Source organism: Aythya ferina (assembly GCF_964211825.1).
Source record: "Aythya ferina genome assembly, chromosome: 5".
In the NCBI taxonomy this organism is placed as follows: Eukaryota; Metazoa; Chordata; class Aves; order Anseriformes; family Anatidae; genus Aythya; species Aythya ferina.
The window spans coordinates 8,731,268-8,753,232 of NC_140301.1; the positions used below are offsets into that span (position 1 = coordinate 8,731,268).

At 35.7% G+C, this 21,965-nt stretch overlaps 1 long non-coding RNA gene across 1 annotated transcript in view; it reads right to left on the reverse strand.

Moving 5' to 3' along the window:
- Nucleotides 1–21,965, reverse strand: part of LOC311437971 — a 116,383-nt gene that overhangs the window by 59,915 nt on the left and 34,503 nt on the right. Inside the window, exon 2 of the long non-coding RNA XR_014693870.1 lies at nucleotides 7,506–7,543. This is a non-coding gene — a long non-coding RNA (uncharacterized lncRNA). The remainder of the gene's footprint in view (nucleotides 1–7,505; nucleotides 7,544–21,965) is intronic.

The following is a 21,965-nucleotide window of genomic DNA, read 5'->3' on the forward strand; positions in this document are numbered from 1 at the left end:
CATAATATACACAAGTTTGTTATTCTGTTCCTCCTAATTCATATGGAAACATCACTGATTTTGCAGTAAAATGATAGCTTGACAGTGAAGCGTTCTGCAACCTCATCTTCCGTTGAAGAGCTTCCACAGCATGTTGAATATCACTTCCAAACTGAACAGAGGCTGAGCATTACTGCCATCCACTAAGATTTACATGATTAAATCTAAATAAATCTCAGAAACTCTCAGGATTTAGAAGTAATGGGTCATAATTCTCATCCTACTAGTAACAGTCATATGAGTATTCAGTTCCAGTGAACTCATTGCAACTGTTGTTATATTGGTGCATAAAAGAAACATGACTGTTAGATTCCAGCCAAAGACAAAAATATGTGAAAATGTTCATCCTTCCTGTGCTTCCACATTAGCATCTATGGTGTCTCATACACAGCCTCTGAAGGCAAACATTAATGAACTTCTTATTCTAATATCTCTAACATGAAAGCTGTGCTTGGTCAATTAGAATGACCCCAAGGCTATACCGCCTATTGACATCAGTTTAATAACCCATGTATGCAAAAGTTTATAAAGACCTTAAAGGCAGTGAAAGTGATTTTATGTTCCTTGATTTTGATTTTTTTTTCCTGCACAGTTCACACAAGTCATTTTGAAGGACCTGTTTCCTGCATATAGCTGCTTCTCTGCACATACAAAAAGTCTTGTGCAGGAAACACAAAGAGCTGTTCTCCAGTGTAGCAAGATAGGACTATGGTGTGCTTTAACCTGCTTTTCATGAACAAAACCTACAAATAATTCAATGATCTATCAGTATAGATTTTTTTCTTAACTAGTGATTTGATATTCTATTGCTGTGCCTAGACCAGGAAATTAAGATACCATTTTCTGAGCTATGGTACACTCAGTAAGGAAGACTACTTAATTTCTTTAACACAAACACTATCTGAATTTCTAGAGACATACAGAATAATGAAAGAGAATAAAAGGGGATGGGAGGAGGAGTGCAAATTATTCAGAAGGACAGATGGCTATCTCTGTACACTAGGGGACTCGTGTGCAGGTCAGTGATGAAGCTCAATGAATCACAAGTGATTTACGATGATTTTTATGCAAAATTAGAATGAGGCCCTTCAAAAATATGCATGTTTAATTTCTAGGAGACACTGGTAGAGAGGTGGTTTTGCACGCAGTCTCAAACAATTCTCTAAAAAATCCTACTGAAGAAAAAAAAAAGCTGTATTACGGCTGCTAGAAAAAAAGAAGTGTTCATATTTCTGTCCCTAAGATTAGCAAGATTTAAAGGTTTAAAGTTAATCAGAAAATAATTCTGTGGATAAATTAACTAAATTATAGCAAATTAAGTATTAACTTTTAATAAACTGCACTTTTGTAACTTGCAATTCTTTAAATTTGCAACTACAGAGTTTCCAGAGAGCCTGCTAAGTTACTCTGGAACTTCATATAGCACTTTTATGACCTTACATATAATGACACCCAACCGTTAAAAGAGTAACGTTATATACAAATTTGGAAGGTAGCTTTAGAGAGCTAATGATGCACCCTATAAGAGCAAATAAATTTAGCTAGGGTTGATTAAATTTCCAATTTTTGTGCATTGTTTTGAAGTATTCATAACCTATGCACGATTCTTCCACCATCTCGACACTGCACTTTTAAATCAGTATTATTTTTCTTTTATTAGAAAACATAGCTTTTTTCTCTCTTTTTCACTGTTACTGTATGATCATGGTAAACTTCTGCACCTCCAGCACTCCTGAATTGTTCCAACACGCTGTACACCAGTCTAACAGGAAATACGCTTGGGATTCTGACACAGACAATCACAGACGGCTGTCCCTAATGACTACACTGCTCTGCTTTCCCTCAGGTGCAAGCTGAGTGCTGGGAAAGGGTAAGGAATCTCCTCGGCTCCTGTGAGGGAGTATGTCTGTTTGAATGCCTACATAAGATGAAAATTGCTTAATTTCTAACTTTCTTCTTAAAAACAAACAAACAAACAAAAACAACAAACAAACAAACAAAAAAAACACATATTTATCTTGATCCATAATTAAACTAAGCTACTGTACTCCTAAATTTCATTACAAATTGATAGCAAAGGATTCACTAAAGGACATTTTTTAAATGCTTCAAATTCTTACTCTATTGAAATAGATGTTTTCAAGGTTTCAGGTTCCTATTATACAAAGCGTATTTTTAAAATGAGAGAATAGAATACAGAGACACTTGTTCTAGTCTGCAGAGAGCCTAAAACAGCAGGTAAAGGCAAAAGCTGAGCTTCCTTATGGTTAAAGGCCTCTCCTCAGGTCATACAGAACTGCTCTCTGTAGAACCTGCTGAAATTGAAGTTACAACTTCAGTACAGCAAAAAAATGTCTTTCCTTTTCCTGTTCCTCCTGGGAATCGCCTACAGCGAGCTCTAACTTCATGGCATCCTAACTTCTTTATAAAGACAACCTTATTTTCATATATAGGGGAGGTAAAGTGCAAGACAGAAATTTATCAAAGCCAATAGACTTGCACTCCAGTACTCAGACCTTTTCAACTTTTAAGTGCACACTTAGCATTGAAGACTAAGCTTTCTGCTGCCAGGCTATGTGGAATGAAGAGATCATACCTCTCCTGTCCTTTTTCCCAAACTCACCATAGGGAACCAAGATTTAATTTAATTTAATAATTTCATTGATTTCATCGCTGAGCATCCCTTGCACATACACTGATCAAGCTGGAATTTTTATTAGAGCTAATAGGTACCTTGTTTACAGATATCTTTTTCCAGGCTCAGTCTGTTCTACAAAACCTTTTCAGAACTCTCAGAACGAGACTTGGTTTGATTTGAACATAGTTTCCTCTTTACTCACGTTCTCAAACAGGTGTAAAATAAAATTACTTTCTCATACCTTCTGATGGAGATGGTATAAGTTTATCACATAGAATCAGAGCCGCATTTTCTAGTTCTGAACCATACTACTAGGTTGTACAGTAACAGTTACAGTATCCTTTTCCCTGTTACTGGAAAACATACAAGATTGAAACATATTGAATGTATCCCGTTTCCAAGAATCTGACTAGATTTCAGCCTGCAGTTTCTACCATAGTAAGACTCTCTGTATCAGTTGCCAAAACTTCAGAATTTGCTTGCGCCTTTCTCTTATGCTGGAAATGAATCCTGATCGTGCAGCATCACCTTAAAATATATTTCTGAGGTGTGGGAGGATTTTTAAGATCTGAAAATGAACGAAGGATGGAAAACATCTTGAAGCCAAAATATGATGTATAGAATGACATAGTGACTGCATCATGATTTCTTTTTTCTGGTTAAGCTGCCAGTGTTCACTCTTCTGTAGATATGGTATGTGTGAAGTAGAGAAAAAATATAAAACTTTATTGAAGTTTTATACAGGATGCAAGTTTCTCTTAAGAATTAATCATTTGCACTTTACCTTGAAATAAATCAGGTTTTGATTGGAAGTGCAAGTATGGAAAAGTTCTTTCAGTCCTAGCTTTCAATAGTTTCAAGAAAACTTCTAAATGGTCTACTTCTGGATTCCAGTCTGTAAGATGGAAGTTGGAGTGAATTTCAAGCTTGAGGCTTGTGATAGAATAGCCCGATCCAGCAATCAGGCATGCACCAGGTGCTTGCTAACACCACCCCCTCTTCCCCACACACACACCCAGCAGAGGAGGAAAATGGTAGATCAATAGCAGGGATAAAATTGGTAGGTTAATTAAGACACTTTAATAAGAGAAGGAAAGTAAGGAAAACAACAACAGCAAAAGTGATGCAAAGGCATCACTCACCACCTCCCACCAACAGACTGATGCTGGTCCTTGAGAAGTGGCTACTTTGGGAAAAACTACCTCCCAGTTTTATTGTCAACCATGACATTAAGCAGCATGGAATATCCCTCAGTCAGTTTAGGTCAGCTGTCCCAGCTGCGTCCCCTCCCATCCTGTTACCCAATCCCAGCTTACACAACATGGGGGCCAGATGAGAAACAGAGAAGGCCTTGATACCGTACAGGTGCTGTTCAGCAACATCTAAACCACTGTGGTGTTATCAACACTGTTTTAGTTAGCAGTCTAAAATGGTAATCTAGAAAATTAACTCTATCCTAGATAAACCCAAGTACAATGCTTACAGCACTGCAAACACAGAGTGACTCTTAACTTCCAGTATTTTCCTTCATTTTTAGTGCAATGCATTAACAACAAACTACAAAAAGTTCTGATGTTATATGATTTCTGTGTACAGCTACAGTACTGAATAGCTAGGTTTTATCTATTGACTAAAACATTTCAATGGGAAAATCGCTTGTCCAGTGTTATGAACTATTGCCTATCAAAGGGCTTGCCTTTGCAGACAACTGAAGCACCATTCCTGTATGAATAGGAAGTTAGGAATCATTCATGCCATTAATACAAAGCCAGACTTGTGCAGCATGTCTTGGTGAAGGCTGTTCACCATGTCCACTGTGAAGTTTCAAGTCTGATGCGCTCCAGTCTTTCGGTAAGATTTGTGCTAGAACCAAATTGTGTTTTCTCCAGGTATTTGGAAGTATTTCATTTGCAGGTAAAACTTTATACAAGTCAGTGCAAAAGGTTTTATTTGCCTCAGTTGGGCCAGGACTTTCCTGCAAGTTCTGCTAAAACCCTACCTGGCCTACTTCCAGCATTTCTCATTTTACCTTCACTTGCTTGTACTCATTGTTAGAGCACTTATTATATTTACCATGCTATTATCATAGCACGGTAAATGTTCTGTACATGCTTACTTCCCCCTCAAAAGTAAGCTGTGCAACCACTGGAGCTCCAGACAGCAGCGGTACTCGCTGTAACACTGCATTTACAAAGACCAGAGACTTCATGCCTTAGAAACAAACCAGGAAACACACAGATCCAGAAACACTGGCCTATCACAACAGACCAGTACCATATCAATGTAAACCAACACTGAATCTATGGATTTTAAGACTGTTCCTCTAACTTTCCTTTCTCAAATACTTACTGTGCTTATTTAGAGAAAAAGTGCTAGAGGAAAAAAACACCACAACCAACCAAGCAAAAAAACCAAACAAACAAAAAAGAACAACAGCAACAACAAAAACCACACATGCAAACAAAAAGACTATTTGAGCTAATATCCAGACTGGAATATATCAAAGTTTAAAGCTGCTTATAGGCAGAAGAAATATTTGTTGTCTGAAACACTTAAAGATCTAGTGAATTATTGATGTGTACTGTAATGCAATGCTGAGTCAAGTTGGAAAAAGAATAAGGAGGTAACAGAACACTGCCCACCTAATACTGAACTTAGGGAGGAATCAAGGATGTTGCCGTGACCAATAATAAACACTGGACATCTGTTCTCTTGGAGGGAAATTTACTCCATACATTAGTGTAATAAAGCATTAAAAAGCATCCTTCTAAACAAAGAACTTTAATGGTCACTGTTAAATCACTGTTACATATGTTCTTTGTACCTCTAAAAATTGTTTTAAACAATGAAAATGTTTTATATAGAGAGAGATTTGTAAATAGAAGCTTATTTTTAGCCTGATTAAATAATCTGAAGTATATCTTAGATGTATGTTTTCCTTCAGGGTTTTCTTAAAGATCACACTTATGGTCTATATATCTGTATATGCAGTATAGCATGTTTAGGAGAGAGTGGAAGTCAAGAAGGTTCTTTCATATGATTCTTTACGAGTCCCACCGTTTCTCTTCCTTAAAAATAATTACAATACCTTGTCTACTGGGAAAAGCACTAATTGGACGTATCTGCCATCACTGTGCCGTGTCACAAAGGGAAAAATCCTTACTAATGGTTCCTGAAACGCCAATCTGATGTGGGTGGCATTAGATGATTCACAGAAGACAACCATCTCTGTAGGTTAATTATTTTTATTTTGTTCAGACTTAGCTGATTTATTTTGAACTAGTCATGGGGTAGTTAATAAATGTCATTTACTTCATTAAAAACCAACATTCTCATTTGTTGTAAATAGTAATCAAAGCACATATAGAGAGCAAAAAAGTGCTGACCAGAATGCCCTCTGCTTAGTATGATAAAGCACTATGAAATAAAGCTTTAAAATAAAATATGGACTTCTCAAGGAGTTATACTGAGCTATATTTTTCAGACATTAAGGAAAAACTTGCATTTATGTAGCAAAGTAATAAATACCCTAGACCCTCACATGCCAGGTGACTGTATTAAACAGCTGGTCAGCCAGCAGAAGTGGCCCATCTCCACTTTCAGACTGAGGATTGAGATGGAAATAGTCAGAAGAATTATTAGTCAGGGAATCACACCCAGGCTTAGACATCAGCTACATGAGGAGCCATATGCATATGCACAAACAGTATTAACAGGTTGACGGAAAAGAGCTCAGGCTTCTCTAGAAGATACTTGCCTAGTAGGTTAGCAGCAACTTCACAGACTTGTCAAGAACCTAATGGTTCCATTTAGATACTCAGAAGTATCTAAATCCCTTTTCCAGCCATCTATAAACTCCTTCACTAGCAAGACAGCTGAAGCTTTGAGAAATCCAACATCCAAAACAGAAGTCAGACAGATATGCAAGTCATATATAAGTACACTTACTGAGTGAACTGGACTCCTAGGCTTTATCTGATGACTTCCATGTGGAAGACAATTCCACAACATGAGTCTTCAACAGCTTATGAATTTTCAATTCTCCTATCCTCATAATCTCATTTTTACCCCTGCAAAGAATTCTGACCCCTCAACTTCTGCCAAAATGATTTAGACCAGACTATTCACTATAAGCAAATTTGGTTATAGCCAGAGTTTATATTTATATATAAATATAATATAATATAATACACACACACATGCATACACACACACACAAATAAACAATAGACTTCTAAAGGTTTTTAACTCCACCTCCATCCGACTACCTTGGATGTGGGTGACAATCACACATTGGATTCTGACTGCTCTGGAGCAATAAGCGTACACTTGATTTGCATCCCTGAACAAATCTGAATATTCCCCAAGTCTCATCTAATCCTACTGTAAGAAGAGAACTAAGAAAGATTTCAATTTATAATTCTTATGACCAATGTAAATTATTTCTCAAAGCAAGGGACGCTTCAGGGAACAACAACAAAAAAAAAAAAATCTCAGCTACATTAGCATAAGTAAAGAGTAAAAATCATTGTTTTTGTTTGCCAAAGACAGCATATTACCTGATACTGGGCAGAACAACAGAATTATCCTCTAATTTTAAGTGTAATAATAATTAGAAGTTGTTTTTCTTCAGACTCTGAATAAATTACACTGAAATGTTTTCCCTCTTCCTTAGGTTACCTCTTGGCACTGAAGGAACTCTTATGACTACAAAGTTCATTTTTTGCAAGATTATTTGATATACAGAAAATATTCATAATTGATTTTTTAAATGTATAAAAATATCAGTAAAAAAAGTATTATTAAATATAAATAAAATTGTTCTTACCTCTTCATCCGCATACCTCAAATGCTTGCCTTTGGATTCTAAAAGAGAGAGAATAATAAAACAATAACTAAATGAATAAAAAAATAACAAAACTTGTCTAACATGAGTAAAATTTACCATAATCTAAAAAAAAGGAAAAAAAAAATATGGCATTCTTACAGTGGATATCTATATTGCTGAATTCTAAATGAGTTGGAAAACAAAAATTCAAGGAAGCTGCTTTAGAGAACTCAGTTGTCTCAAAGGACTGGCTTTAAAATACTAAACCGCAGAATGCAAAAGGTTAAAGAATTCAATGCATAAAAAAACACACTTTATGTATAACTTTAATAGCGTTAAGGATTCTAAATACTGATTTTTTAGTTCTGCTTAACATCTCAGGACTTACAGGTAGCCAATTTACAAAGAATAAATCTTATTCAAGGTCTAGATATTGAATCAGAAAGAAACAAAACCTTCTCGCATCAGTGAGCATGAGCCTCACATGAACATGAGGTTAATAGCAGTTGCACGCTATCATGAGAAAGAGCCTATCTTTCATTATCTAATCACTTACATAAATCTTTATATTTAGCAATATAACACAAATATGTCACACAGCTTTTACCCTAATTTTGTTACCTAAAGGTGCCTGAGTAAGTCTAACTCTCTTCCCTCTTGTAAATTCTGGCTCTTGGAGTTGACAAGTTAACTGCTTCTTCAGGTTCTCTTGTATGATTACTTCCTTTACTTCTTCTGCCTTTGAAAGTTTCATTTTGTGCTAATCCTAATCCTAAATTACTTTGTGCTAAATTAAGCATTCTGAAGCAGAACTTATAAAGTGTAAACAACACTATTTTATATTAGGTCTTGTAGAAATATGCATATCAGCATTCCTACTTCCACCAACTTTCTTGGCAGTCACTACTTGGCCTCTGGGATATGTGTTTGTACAAGGCAATGTATTGGTGCCACATGCCATGATTTCCTGTCTACAAGTTCAGTGTCCATTTTGTGGATTCTTTGCCTGACATTAATTTCATCTTACATAATTAATTCCATCTTACATTAACATTAATAAGAAGTTAATTCTAGCTTGTGCCTCTACAGTATTTTCACTTCCCTTGTAGGTGCCATATCATAAAATTCAGAAAATGATTTAATTATGATTTGTACAACAACTTAAGTTTGATCCTGTCACAACAGGTAACTATGAACTAAGACTGCAGTAATTTCTCACCTTGCTACAAAGAAAAGAAAAAGGAGAGGACAAAAATGAAAAAAAGCTGGAAAGTGGGAGGGGGGGGAAGAACAAAAAGGAAATGTTACCTCTTCTATTTCAGGTTTCTGATATAAGAAATAAGGGCAATCAACTCAGAAATGATATCCAAGTTCAGAGACATAGCAACAATTTTTGTAATGCTAATCTAGTTCAGGATGAGACCAAAGAAAAACAAAAATGAAAAAGAATAATCAAAAATAAAATTTTACAGGAGGAGGCCATCAACAGACAGCCTAAAGCATAACATGCTGTTCAGAGTTGAAGAATATCTCACTCAGCAGTAAGAGACCAAGAACCATCATCTATTCTCAAATCTTTTTTCTAAATGCTAGTAGGGACATTCACCAGAGCAAACAGAGATCCTCCACTATCTAACATCACTCCCAATAGCTTTGAGATCACAGTATGTTGCAAAGGCCATTTCGCTTACAGATCTTCTTTTGTCCATAGACAAAAGTAAGTAGATACCTGCCTAGTTTAATTTATCTCTAAATATCACATAAAGAAAAACCTCCATAATACAGTAGGTTCATTTGGCAAATTTAAAAATGCTATTTTGCATATGCTGTTCTTACATTGAAAATATACTTTGAGGCAAAAGCAAAGGAAAACTTGAATATCAGGCAGAAAGAATAAGGTGGATTTGAATCACATTTAACACCTTATCATCAACTCATTTTTCTTTTGCCTTTTAGAGAGATCTTTAAAAACAAGAACCAAAAAAACCATGAGAGTTTTAGAACTGGCTGCTATGTGGTCTGAAATTGTGTTCTTTGCTACTCTAACTCCCCATATCCACTAATCACAAACTAAATCAAACATGACAGCCACCTCCATTTCTCAGGTCTTCGGGATATTTCCTGCCCCCAGATGGCATTCAACAGTGTACGAAGGCATCAAAGAAAACATATTTTGATAGGACTTCAGCATTTTTAGCCCTCATGGAAAGATTAGGATGAGATACCTAGAAACTAGAATATATCCCTAGAGCTGCCTTTATATTTCTTTAACTTTATAGATTTATTGACTGGATACTGAAGACAAGGTTAGTTTATCTTCCAGGTTTAAAATGATGACCTGAAAAGGTGGGGGGAAAATCAAAAGGAATTATAAGAATACTCCTAAGAGTATGAGTCACATTATAAAGTGAACAGAGGCTGAGCAATGAACATTGAAATGAGCAAAAGTCAGGTCCTATAAAACTCCAAGTGCTCTCAGTGCTTGTTAGCTTCAACAAGAACTGAGGGGGCTCAAGCTGTGGAGGACTGCATTGCTGCATTAGTTGTCTCTAGGATCTAGAGAACGAAGTAGGACCACAATTAAAGTAGAACAGAGTAACAGAACAACTCCTTCTCCATAATAACTTAGGTATGTACTGTAAGTGACTACTTCGTACCAGCTTCGGGCTATCTTTTGACATGCTGGAAAAAAGAAAAAGAGGCAGAAGAAGAAAATAAAATAGCTGTTGGTTATTTATAGATGTTTGATAAGGTTTCTGAAGGTCTTCATGTTCTTCAAAGTACAGGGAGTTTTCTAGGTGTAATTCACTTGATGTAATTCCCCTGTCAAATCCTACCTATCTGTTATTCACTGAAAGAACAGCTAAGTCAAATCCTCTAGTATTTCTGTAGTCTATTTCAAATGGGCCACCATGCTGTGTGAGACATCCTTCATTCAGACCTGATTTTCTTTCAAATTTTTTGAGACAGTGGGCCTACCACATTTTGTACTCCTAAAGAAATACAATTATCTAAAACAAACAAACAAACACCTTTTACCAAGTCTCAAATTTGATCCAGGAAACTAGTATCTTAGCTCTAAAAATACAATCTTTTATACCTGATGACAGACACACTAGAACAGTCATTATTAGCAGATTCAGTTACTAACAAGCACTAACAAGTTCTCTAAATTGTCTATGCTCATTCCCTAGAGATACATGAGAACAACTGCTTTGTCTTTTCTCACAGACCTCTGTATATGAAAAGCAAACATACCTGGAAGGATAATCAAGTCAAAAGATTTCAGTTAGCTGCTCCACTTTTTCTAAAAATGAAAATAGGGATGCATGTTCCTTTGATAAATATACCAGTTTTTGATGGTCAGCCACTCTGTTTGTTCATTTTTAAATTAATGCAGCAGAGATTAAATAGCACTTTCTGTTTAGAGGTGTAGGTGTTATCAGAAATTATAGTAACTAGCATTCAAGGAATAATCCAGGAGAAAAACTGATAGCTTGGAAGTTATTTTTATGAGAATAAATCAGAATAGTTCATGTGTTCCCAAAAAGATGAAATATCTGTAAGAAACGCACTTCCACTACGCTGCTTTAAGGCATCAGTAACATAGGTTGGAAGGACAAGTGTCAGCTTTCTGGATAGGAAACATCATACATGGCAGAGGAGCAAAGGTGATCCCAGCTGTACATTGCTGGAATAGAGTATCTTGCAGATCACTACTTTCTTAGGGCACAACTGCTTTCACATGAAGGGTATTTCATTTATTTATTTATTTATTTTATATTTTCACTTAAAAGCAAAATAAAAATCAGTAAAAAACAAACAAACAAAAACTATCCAAACCTGTCTTTTAATCAGTTGAGTACCAAGAACCCTCATGCTAAAAATATCACAAGTTGTAAATTTAGGTTGTAAAAGCCCTTCGAGATCAAGTCCAACCATCAACAGCTAAGACAATTAGAGCTTGAATCCCCAGCTCTTCAAGCATGAATATGTGCCTGAGTGCATGCCCCTGCACTGCCCTCCTTAGAAGCCTGTTACTCCTGTGCTAGTAGGTCACATGTAATAAGGGAAAAACTTCTTTGCTGACTGAGGTTGTTGTCCTCCAAAAGCTCAACATCAACATACTGTCTGAGCAGAGGACATTGGTCTTCATGTCCACGCGTGACACCGGAGCTGATACAACCAATCACAAAATCCTAAGAGCTGCATACTAGCCTGCTAATACTGTGGATAAACACAATACTTCTGTCTTTGAAATTATATTCCATAGCATTCAAAGAAAACGCAAGCTGCCTGAATTTCAAAGTGATTTGGTATTTATATGGGCCGTATCATTTGGGAAATGAAAATATCTACTACAGCACTTCTAATTTTGTGAGGACAAATGAAAATAAGAGGTCTCTTTATGGACAAGACTGCAGAAAGACACTAATGCCAATCTAGAAAGAAACGAGTGGAAGAGAGATGCTGAGAGGATGTGTATCCCAATTATCACATCTGCTATGCCAATACACCTCTTACAAGCATCCACGCCATTCTATTTCAAATGTTCAGTGTTGTTCCATAGAAATCAGCAGGGGCTATGACTTTTGTAGCAGCAGGAACAATGTCCTGAGTAGGAGGCAATGTGGGCTAGAAATGAAGGCCTACGTGACCAAGATCACACAAAGGCTGATGAGCAACTTTAAACAGGAGTTTCAGGACAAGATGGGTTTATGTTCATTAGTACTGAAAACATGCAATGAATCCAATTTTATTTCTGTTTGAACAATTATTTTTAAATTATTTTGAACTTTCACACTTTGACAGTTCCACATTTTGATATTATTGAGAGAGAAGCATTGGTATTATTCTACTGTAGACGGTCATTTACTGTTGATTTAACTCTAATTATAGTAAAATCAGCAAGGGCATAATTCTTTCATATTGACTTTAAGGAGAGAAAACTTTGGGCTTAAAGAAAGCCATATTAGTAAATAAATCCCTGTATTACAATATATGAAGCTTGCTTATGGTCTCTTGAAATCAAAAGGAGTCAGGAGACTTTTTTTTTCCATCCCAATTCATCTGTCTGTAAATGTAGAGCTCTAGAGCTATGATGGGAAGAGTTCGTCAGGGGCAGGGGAGGACAAGATTGAAGAAAAGACAAAAACATGACAAGGAAATAGGACTGTCTGTAAATTCTTCATGTTTGCATCCATAAATAATTTTAATATATTTTTTTAATGACTAAGTGCACCTTTTCTCTAATGAAAGTAAAACTGCCACTTTTTAAAAACATATATTTGTATTTCTTAAACATATAGCAGCAACGCAAATATTGGAAATGACCTCTATAAATATCAAAGCCTTAAGCTAATCTCTATTTTAAATGTAAGTTGTTTCCATAAGAATTGTGATTATTGCAAAATTTTACGTTACTACATGCACTGCTGAAATATTCCGTGTGTGCATACGCATGTGCGTGCGCATGCTGGGGCCAGGGATAAAGAGAGAATCACATATTTCTCATCCAAAGGAGAATACAGATAGTGAGAAAGATGTAGCACGGTATGTTCTTGTCAGAGATCACACACAAACTGCCTAAAACACAGCTTATGATCCTCCCACAATGGGATATTTTTACCATCCTTAATGAAGCTAGGCAGGTGTTTACACTTATGATGTATGTCCGTCTAAAGTTGGAATTAAGCACAGAGACAAAATAGCAATGCTTGACGCACTAGACCATGACATACTGTACGTACTGTAATTAAAATAAACTCTACTCTTGATTTATTTTTTTTTTCCAATAAGGAAACAAGAAAAACTATGAAGATGTATGCTGGTTTATGGAAAGCTGCTAACTATTCTGAGAAGTGTAAAAAAAATAATTTGCAGAACGAAATAAAATTTTCTAAAACACCTTTATAGCTTTGGCTCACTCTTTGCCAGGTGATCTTAGGGGAGGAGGAAGGAAGGGAGCTTTCCATCTGCTCGGGTGTTAGGATTCTAAACATGTCCCTGAGCTAATTTTGACTCTCTAAAATGTGAGATAAGTTAATATACTCTAAACCAATATATCGTGTCAATCAACAGTGCTTTTCTCAATATCAGCCCACTTATTTCCGCCTCCTGCTTGCAGGCTCTGGAGGCTTCTTGCTCTAGAACTATGTTTCCCCTGAAGAAATAAAACATTCAAGTGGTAACAACAAATCATAGACATCTCGAATGAAATAAACCTGAATAGTGTGAATGGAAATAGTAAGACTAACACTGTTTATTCACTTTACGCTGATGTACCATTTTACCTAAATAATTGCAAACACTCAGAAATACCAAGTAACACTTTTTTTTTTTTTCTTCACAAGTGGAAGGGAAAAACATTGTAAAGAAATGGTAAATATGTTAGAAAATAATACTAAAATAGATACATTCTGCTATATCTTTTTCTGCATCCAATTCCGTTTTTTTCAAATCAGGTATAGTAGTCTCTGAAGCATGTTAACTTTTTCCAGATGCAACAGAACAGATATTTGGAATATTATATCATCATCTTGTAAGAACATATGAACAAATTTACCAAGTCTAGGTCTGCTTAATCCAAAAATAGTAGTCATCAATGCTTTCCTGAAGAAGCTGAAGATCAGAGTGCACATACAATAATAGCCTCTGTGTTACGCGCTGAGATGCTTAGAGACTTGCAGAACTTGGAAATTCTGTCCGGACCATCACACTTAATAGGTAATTCACTATACATAGCCCATAAATTTGCCTAATCCCTTTACATTTTTGGTCTCAATCACATCCTTTAATGGGTTCTACAAATATAATTTCTTCCACTAGCTATAGAATGATTTACAAACTCATCATTTTATTTGGTGTATCAATTTGCATATTTGCATATCCCTCTTTCTTCTCTTCCTCTTATCTTTTCTCCAAACTGCAGAATGGTAAACTATTCTAATTCACATTACAAACTATATGACAGATGATCCATACATTTAACCAATCAAGGACTTTCCTTCCTAGTTTTATCTAAGAAGTTTTTCTTTCCTCCTTTCTCTTCCCTCCCCTCCTAGTTTTTATGAGGAGTTTTTTCCTTTTTTGAAAAAAAGCAAGCAAAGTTGCATGTAGCATTCAGAATTTAATTTACAAAATTGCATGACTTTACAAGCAGATTTATCCAGCAACACAAATCGGTTTCCTGATTCACTTTGAATTCCTTTTCTTGTAATGCTGTACATACTACTTGACTTTCAACCAGAAATGAATACTGGGCTATATTGGGTTTTCAGAGAAATATCCATAACTATTCTGAGAATTACACAAGAATTGGCAAGGTGAATAATGCTTAGGGATCTAAACTATACACATAGTTCTCTGATAGCATGCATATGTGAGATATAACCACAGTATCACACCAAAGCACATCTAGTTTATTAGCTGAAATGTCAACTTCCCATTTAAATAGCTGAAGAAAAATATATTTTTGGAAATATTGGACTCTAACTTCTCCCCTCTCCCTTTGTTTGAAACCAACAGACAAACAAGAAAACAAACCCTAATGTGTAAATAATTAATATGGTTTTCAAGACCCTTATTTGGACAGCATCCTTTTTCAATATGTACTGCCCTGTGGTTTTGCCAGTAGAACGATTAACAGAGGCTCAGCTGCCTTGATAAAATGGTCAAGGGAGGGGACTTCCCCCAGTAGAATCCGTGGACTCTTGAAATAGAGGAGATTTGTCCTAATGAAATATACCCAAAGGTCAACAAGTTACAACTAAGCATAGAAGTTGGCCCTATGTTGTTTTTATTTTTCTCCACTAAAGATATGCCTCTAAAATATCAATTCACCATCTGTTTAATATAGTGGGTTCTCAAGGACAAAGTTTCAGTCAGGCGCCCATTCTAACACTTTTTTCCATAATTTTGAATCGTCACCCTCCTCCCCGCCAAAGTCTTAATGTATTGCCTCTGGTGCGTTCTCTGGTGCGTTACACACTGAAGTAAAAGTATACTTGACTGCGTCCTTTTCCCCCCTTTTATAGCAAGCAGACTTTCAAATTTTGAACGTCACCATGGTCTACTAGCACAAACAGAATACAGGAAATTGGCTTGGATTCACATTACAAATGAAATATCATGAACTCCAGAAAAAGGACTGGCTAACCCTAATAATCTTAAATGGCACCATGAAAAGGAAATACAAACTAAAAGTATTTCCAGTGAACTCTGAATTTTTTTTTTATTTAATTTATTTTTTTTTTTAGAATGGAGAAACATTATTTAGAATGTAACATCCTAGATTTTCATTATATTGTATTTATTTAGAATAGGGAAACATATATACAGACGTAAGTTTATAGATGATTTTTTAAAATTTTAATAACAGCAGCTGAATTGTGAGACTCGGTAAAACATAACAACAACTTCAAGTGCTTTGTATAAGGAAAATACTTTACTAACAGCCTGATTCTCCCTCTCACACACAGAGCGAGTTACATAAAGCAATGGAAAAAAATATTTTTTGAAAAGCTAGCAGGGGCAAAAACTATGACCTTTCATAACCAGAAAAATATTTCTAGATGTTTAAAAAATTCTAAGTCACAGTCCTCCTTATATAGCTTTAAATTTGAACACTGTAGTTACAAAGGTAGCTTTCATTCATAGTGACATGCTGCAAGAACTCTGAAAATGATTCCACAAAACCTGAAACTCTTTTGCCTTTTAAAGTTTGAATGTAGTGGTAGAAAGTTCTATGAAAGTTCTAGAAAGTTCTGTTCTATGTATAGAACAGAATTAGTGATGTGGTAGTAACTCGGATGAACACACTAGCTATTTTACTTTTTCAGGTATTAGTGGTACAGTCTAAATGCTCTACACCTGTGAGAGGAACATACTACTTATGTGCTACTTTCCACTCTTAAAAACAACACCTACAACAACAATAAAATATCCCTTAAACTGTTATTATCTCAGTTCTTTCAAAGCATGAACTTGTTCCTCTACGCTATAAAACAAGCGCTGAAGAAGCGGGCTAGTTCAAGAGGAAATGCAGAACCTTATACTATCTACTGCAAAATTTCTCTCTGGGTAGGTCTACTCGGAATTCCGTACATTCCTGGATCACCAGGGTTATGGTCAGGACAGAATCCAGGCACTCGCAGGACCTACATAACAGAAACATGACTTCATCTCACTCGTGGAGTTACTACTAGTAAAATACAACCCAGTACTGCTTTCAGACAGAATTTTCAATTATCTAAGAAAAGAAGGAATCTTAAGTCCCACATATGATGATTTCAAGTATAATTTTCTTTCCTTCATCTCTGTTCAATTTGAAATGTAAAACAAGTAAAAATAACTGGCGAAATACCAAATTCAAGTTAAACATACAGGAACATTGAGAATACAAATAGTTCACCTTTGTGCTACACATAAAGCAGCACTACAAACTTGGCACCTTCTTATGCTGAAACATACTCCTTACTACTTTCAGTAGTGCTCTTTTCTTTCCAAAATATTCTTGTTTATAGTTGTAATATTTGATGTTTCATTTTAACACATCAGATCATCTTCTCTTGCAAACTTCAATAGCCTGTTGTGAGCTATGTTACATAAAACATCCCAGGCTTAGAAACAGTACAATATTCACCATCATTTTTCATTAGGCCTAAATACTTAGGCACTGAGATAAAGGGCATGAAGTACCTTAAAATGTATTCATCCCTTAACAATTTTTTGAAGAAATCCTTCACACAGCCAACAAAATACAGCTAGAAAAGACCAAAAAAGAAATGTCTAATCTAAAAATAAGGCCAAATCCTTTATCGGTGTTTTTTTTTTTTTTTTATTATTATTATTATTTATTATTATTTTTTATTTTATTTTTCTTACTTTCATTCTGATGCAAGTTCTGCTTAGGAAAAAAAAAAAAAAGAACATAAGATTTAAGAGAGACATCTTACTCTGCTTGTTATTCATACATCTAGGGAGAGAAAGTAAATCTACCATTGATTTACATTACTTTTCCAAGCAATTATGAAAAAGCATCCTAATTGCTTTCACCTTCTTAATTTTCAGGACAAAACTTGCATTTAAAAAAAAGAGTATCTGAAAACATTTTAAAAGGAGTAACAGAACTAAAAGTTGGTGAGAACTATATAGACTGTCAGATCTTTTATTAGTTTTAAAAACATTATTTTCGTGTACTAATATCATCAAATCTGTTCTCTAAATCAATATTTAATGGAGTAAAAAACATGTTCTTTACAGCAACAAGTTTGGAAGTGCCAATCATTCCAGCTTACTCATCACTGTTTAAACACATTTCCTGCACTGAGGAGAGCATCAAAAGGTCAACCCAAAAGGTGATTCACTTGCCTATAGCAATGCCTTCTAGATTTCTTGTTCCTGCAGATCTCATTATATATCCCCTTACAAACAGCCCTTAATCAATAGAAAAGCCACCAGAAAACTGTTGATGACAATGATTTGATAAATCCACCCAGCTTGGTTGTCCTTCACAACAAACACTTAGCATAATACTCATAAAGCATAGATACACAGCTAACACCATTTAGAAGTAGGTCCTCCACTGAAGAAAAACCTCTCACCTTTAAAATCCAAACTCTACCCAATACACACTAAAACATACTGACCACAAGCTGTTGCACTGCGAGGATGTAGAGCCACCATTAGAGCCTTAGTAAACTGCTTTGGCTGACAGTTTCAGTTAAACTCTCAGAAAGAGGAAAGGCTGTTTCTCCTCTCATCTAAATCAAGTCCAACTGTTTTTCCTTCTCAGTTTCTTAGATTATTTCAACTAATCAGAACACAGGCTTGGGCAGCCATGGGTCTTGGTACAAGAACTGCAGAAAATTAAGTCCCTGTTTGTAATTCTTACAGGTAGGTAACTTCAGAAGGATGAATCACTACCCTTGATGGAATAGCCTCATGTCTTCCATTTAAACAGCAACCATTGCGTGTATGTCCCCCCGCTTGTTTTTTTTTTTTAATCCTCTTTTGAGACAGTACAGGCTTAAAACTTAAAAAAGAAACAGCAAAAGGAAAATAAAGTATTACTGACAAATGGTACTTCAGACCTCTAATAATAAGAGAAAACAAAGAACTTCCTATAATTAACCTTTCCCCGCCTTCCATTTTTATGACCTAAAAATCATTTTTAGGCATCAAATTGAGTAAACTTGACAAAAGCTTTTCAAACAGCCAAATGCCATATCTGTAATTGTTGCAATCTATCCTGTAGACAGTTACAAAATGTGATCTCCCTCTTGTAATGTAGATCACTGAGTCCCCAACAAGACACTCCCCACTTCTCAGGGGGCAGGGTACAAGAAGTCTTAAACAATAGTCCAAGCTGCAAAAACTTTTTTTTGTTTTGTTTTGTTTTAAAACACAACTGAAATGCACGAACTGTGGATACAGAAAAAGTAAATGAATAAAAGTAACTGATCCATTAACTAATGAAATGTTTTGAACTGCATACATGTTTAGAAACCAAAATACTCCTGAGACGGACTTTTTAGATAATAAATACTGCTACAATAAAAAAGATAAAATCTATTTCTACAATAGATCTTATCTTTCCACCTGTGTGAGCTTGTTCATACCATCTGAGCACTGATATTTAACTTGGACTGTGAGAGGCCACAGCCTGCCAAAACACTCGTGGGTTTCCCATTTTGTTGTTGTAGTGTTTTGTCCACTTATCTATTTGGATCAGTCAGTATCTGATATGATCCATATTGATTCTAACTGTACCCCTCTTGTTTCAGAAAGTATCCAATCCACGCTGAGGTGAATTGAAAAGATCAGAATTAATATTAATTTCTTTGTTCATGGTATCAAAGCTAAATGTGTTTTTCAGGGTTTTTGTTTTTCCTTTCAGTAGCATGAAGCACTAGACTCTGTAGTGCTTGTTCTACTTATTTAGCTAATTTCAATAGACACACCTTTGAGGAGACTGCAACATCAATGTGGAACACCTTATTTATGATGGCTATTTTGCTCTATGATATACCTGCTGGTTGTTGTATGTTTGCGTGTATTTATCAGACTTGTTTCTTCATAGTTTTCTTACTGTGTGCTCTGTGGTTTCATGACATTTCTATCTGTCAGTCATCTTATTTAAGCTCTTTGCTTATTTCTGTTTGAAGGAGGGAAGAACCATCCTTCAAAAAAAATGCTTCCTTAAAACCTGGATTTGCTCAGCTTTTAGCGAAACAGCACATTGACAGAATTTGTTCTTTTATTTAGTATTGAAGCATAGAGAGCTATGGTTATGTCAATGTGAAGTAAACCTAACACACTTTGTTTCAAAGACAAACAGCCAAAACCAGCTTTTAAAAAATGTACCAAATCAGAAAACACCTCAGATATTAGAACCCTAAACAAACATAAAATACTCATAGGCTAATATGTGTGAGAAAGATAATATCTGGAGAATACAAACACACACAGTACTGATGTTTCCATACAGCTGATCAGTGAATAGATGAAGAGTGAATTTCTATTCAACCAAATCTACTGATTTTTATTTTTTTTTTCACCGTAAAGACAAAACTCACTAGATGGCACTGTTACACACGCATAGATGATAGCATAGGGTTTTATTTTTCCACCTAGCAAACAAGTTAATAGGTTCAGGGGAAAGAAAAGCTGCTCCCCCCTCATTCCCTCACACACACACACACACACCCCCCCCCCGTTTCTCTTTCTGGGATGTTCTCTGACCTGTAAACTCTTGAATAAATGTATAGTTAAGGCAGAAATTTTCTCTGGGAACTGACAACATCATCTGAGGTAAACTACCTTGACACAAACATTGCCTGAATGTTTCTTATAAACGTGCAGACAGAGCAGTAGGTACAGATAGCTAAACAGGAAAAGTGGCATCTAGAGCATACCAAACAGGTAAGGTATCTGCTACTGTACAGAGTATTACTTTGCAAAATTTTCACATCCTATACATATCTTAAATGTATTTACAATCAATTCAGCAATGTTAACACCTGCAGCTGAGCTTTGTGACACCAACTCAGCGATTTGGGGGTTAATTACCAGAAATGCCAAAAGCTACAAGGAATACAGGAATACAAGCTAAATAGCCATGATATCGAAGTCTTTGGAACAGCCCACGAGTATATTCATCTCTAAGGCTCTCACACTGCAAAACTGTGGGGCCTGATGTACTTTCAGTGAACCAAGGTGTCCAAGGCATTCACAGCCTCCTCTCCAGAGAGGCTGAAGTGGACAGAGAATGGAGATCACAGATTTACAACAACTTTGGGAGGCTATTTTAGACTGACACATACACATGGATACAAGCACATTTTAAAGGTGCAGGTCCACACTATTATGGGAACAGACAAAAACAATGATAACATTCCTGAATGAATAAAGCCGGATAAAATTTCATAATAGCAATTTGTGTACATTAAAGAGCATCAAACCAGTATTTGCAAGAGACTAGTAGAGGGCAGGGGGAAGTGTTCTGGCAGCAAGAGCTACTATAAGAAGGGAAAAAAAAAAAAAAAAAAAAAAAGGCAAAGCAATTTAAAGCAGATCTATTATCTGGTACCAAGTACAGACCATTGCCAAGAATAACAACTCTAGAAATAATGAATAAGCTGCATAAGTTATTTATATATGACTACATTGCTTGGAAGAAGAGCGATATGCTCTGATTCTACTCTGTCTTACTTTGTTTAAAGGGGTTGATCTATTGGTATCAGCTCTGTTAAAACATTACCAAATCAAACAGATGAGACCTTTTTTTTACAAGGGACTTCACGCCTGCATTAATCCCTGGAGAACAGCTTCATGCTGATGGAGGAGAACCAGGCACATTTGAGTAAGTTGTGCACAGAATAATTCTGAATTCTGTTTGCATAGGTAGGAAAAACAAACAAGCAAACAAACAAAAAACCATCTGAATCTTACCATACACACTTTTAACTTATTCATCAGACTTGTCAAGTCTCAGGCTTTAAATGTGAGACTAACACACTTGGAATCAGCCTTACACCATCTCTGTTCCTCATGCACCATGAGATGACGTGTTTTGGTGTAGAGGTCTGCTTGGTTACCTGACTGTTTACATAGCAAAAACTGCATTCTTATAATCTCTTCCAATGTTGCTAGCTGTCAAGAACAATAGAGTTATCCCTGGATTTTAAGGAAGTGGAAAGCATTTTCTCATAGCTGATAAAGAAAGAAGATAAGCAACCTTCTCTGACTGTTACAAATAAAAAACTGTTTCAAGACTTAGGTAAGTTTTCTAAAAGAAAGAGAAAAGCAAACCAAAATTTGAGGATTACCCCCAAACTTCCAAGCTTACTAAGAAATTTGTGAACTGAGAAGCATAAACTGCTTCCTAACATCAATTTACAGCAGACTTACTGACTTTTCAGATCAAGTTTCACACAAGGAAAAAAAAAACAACTAAAA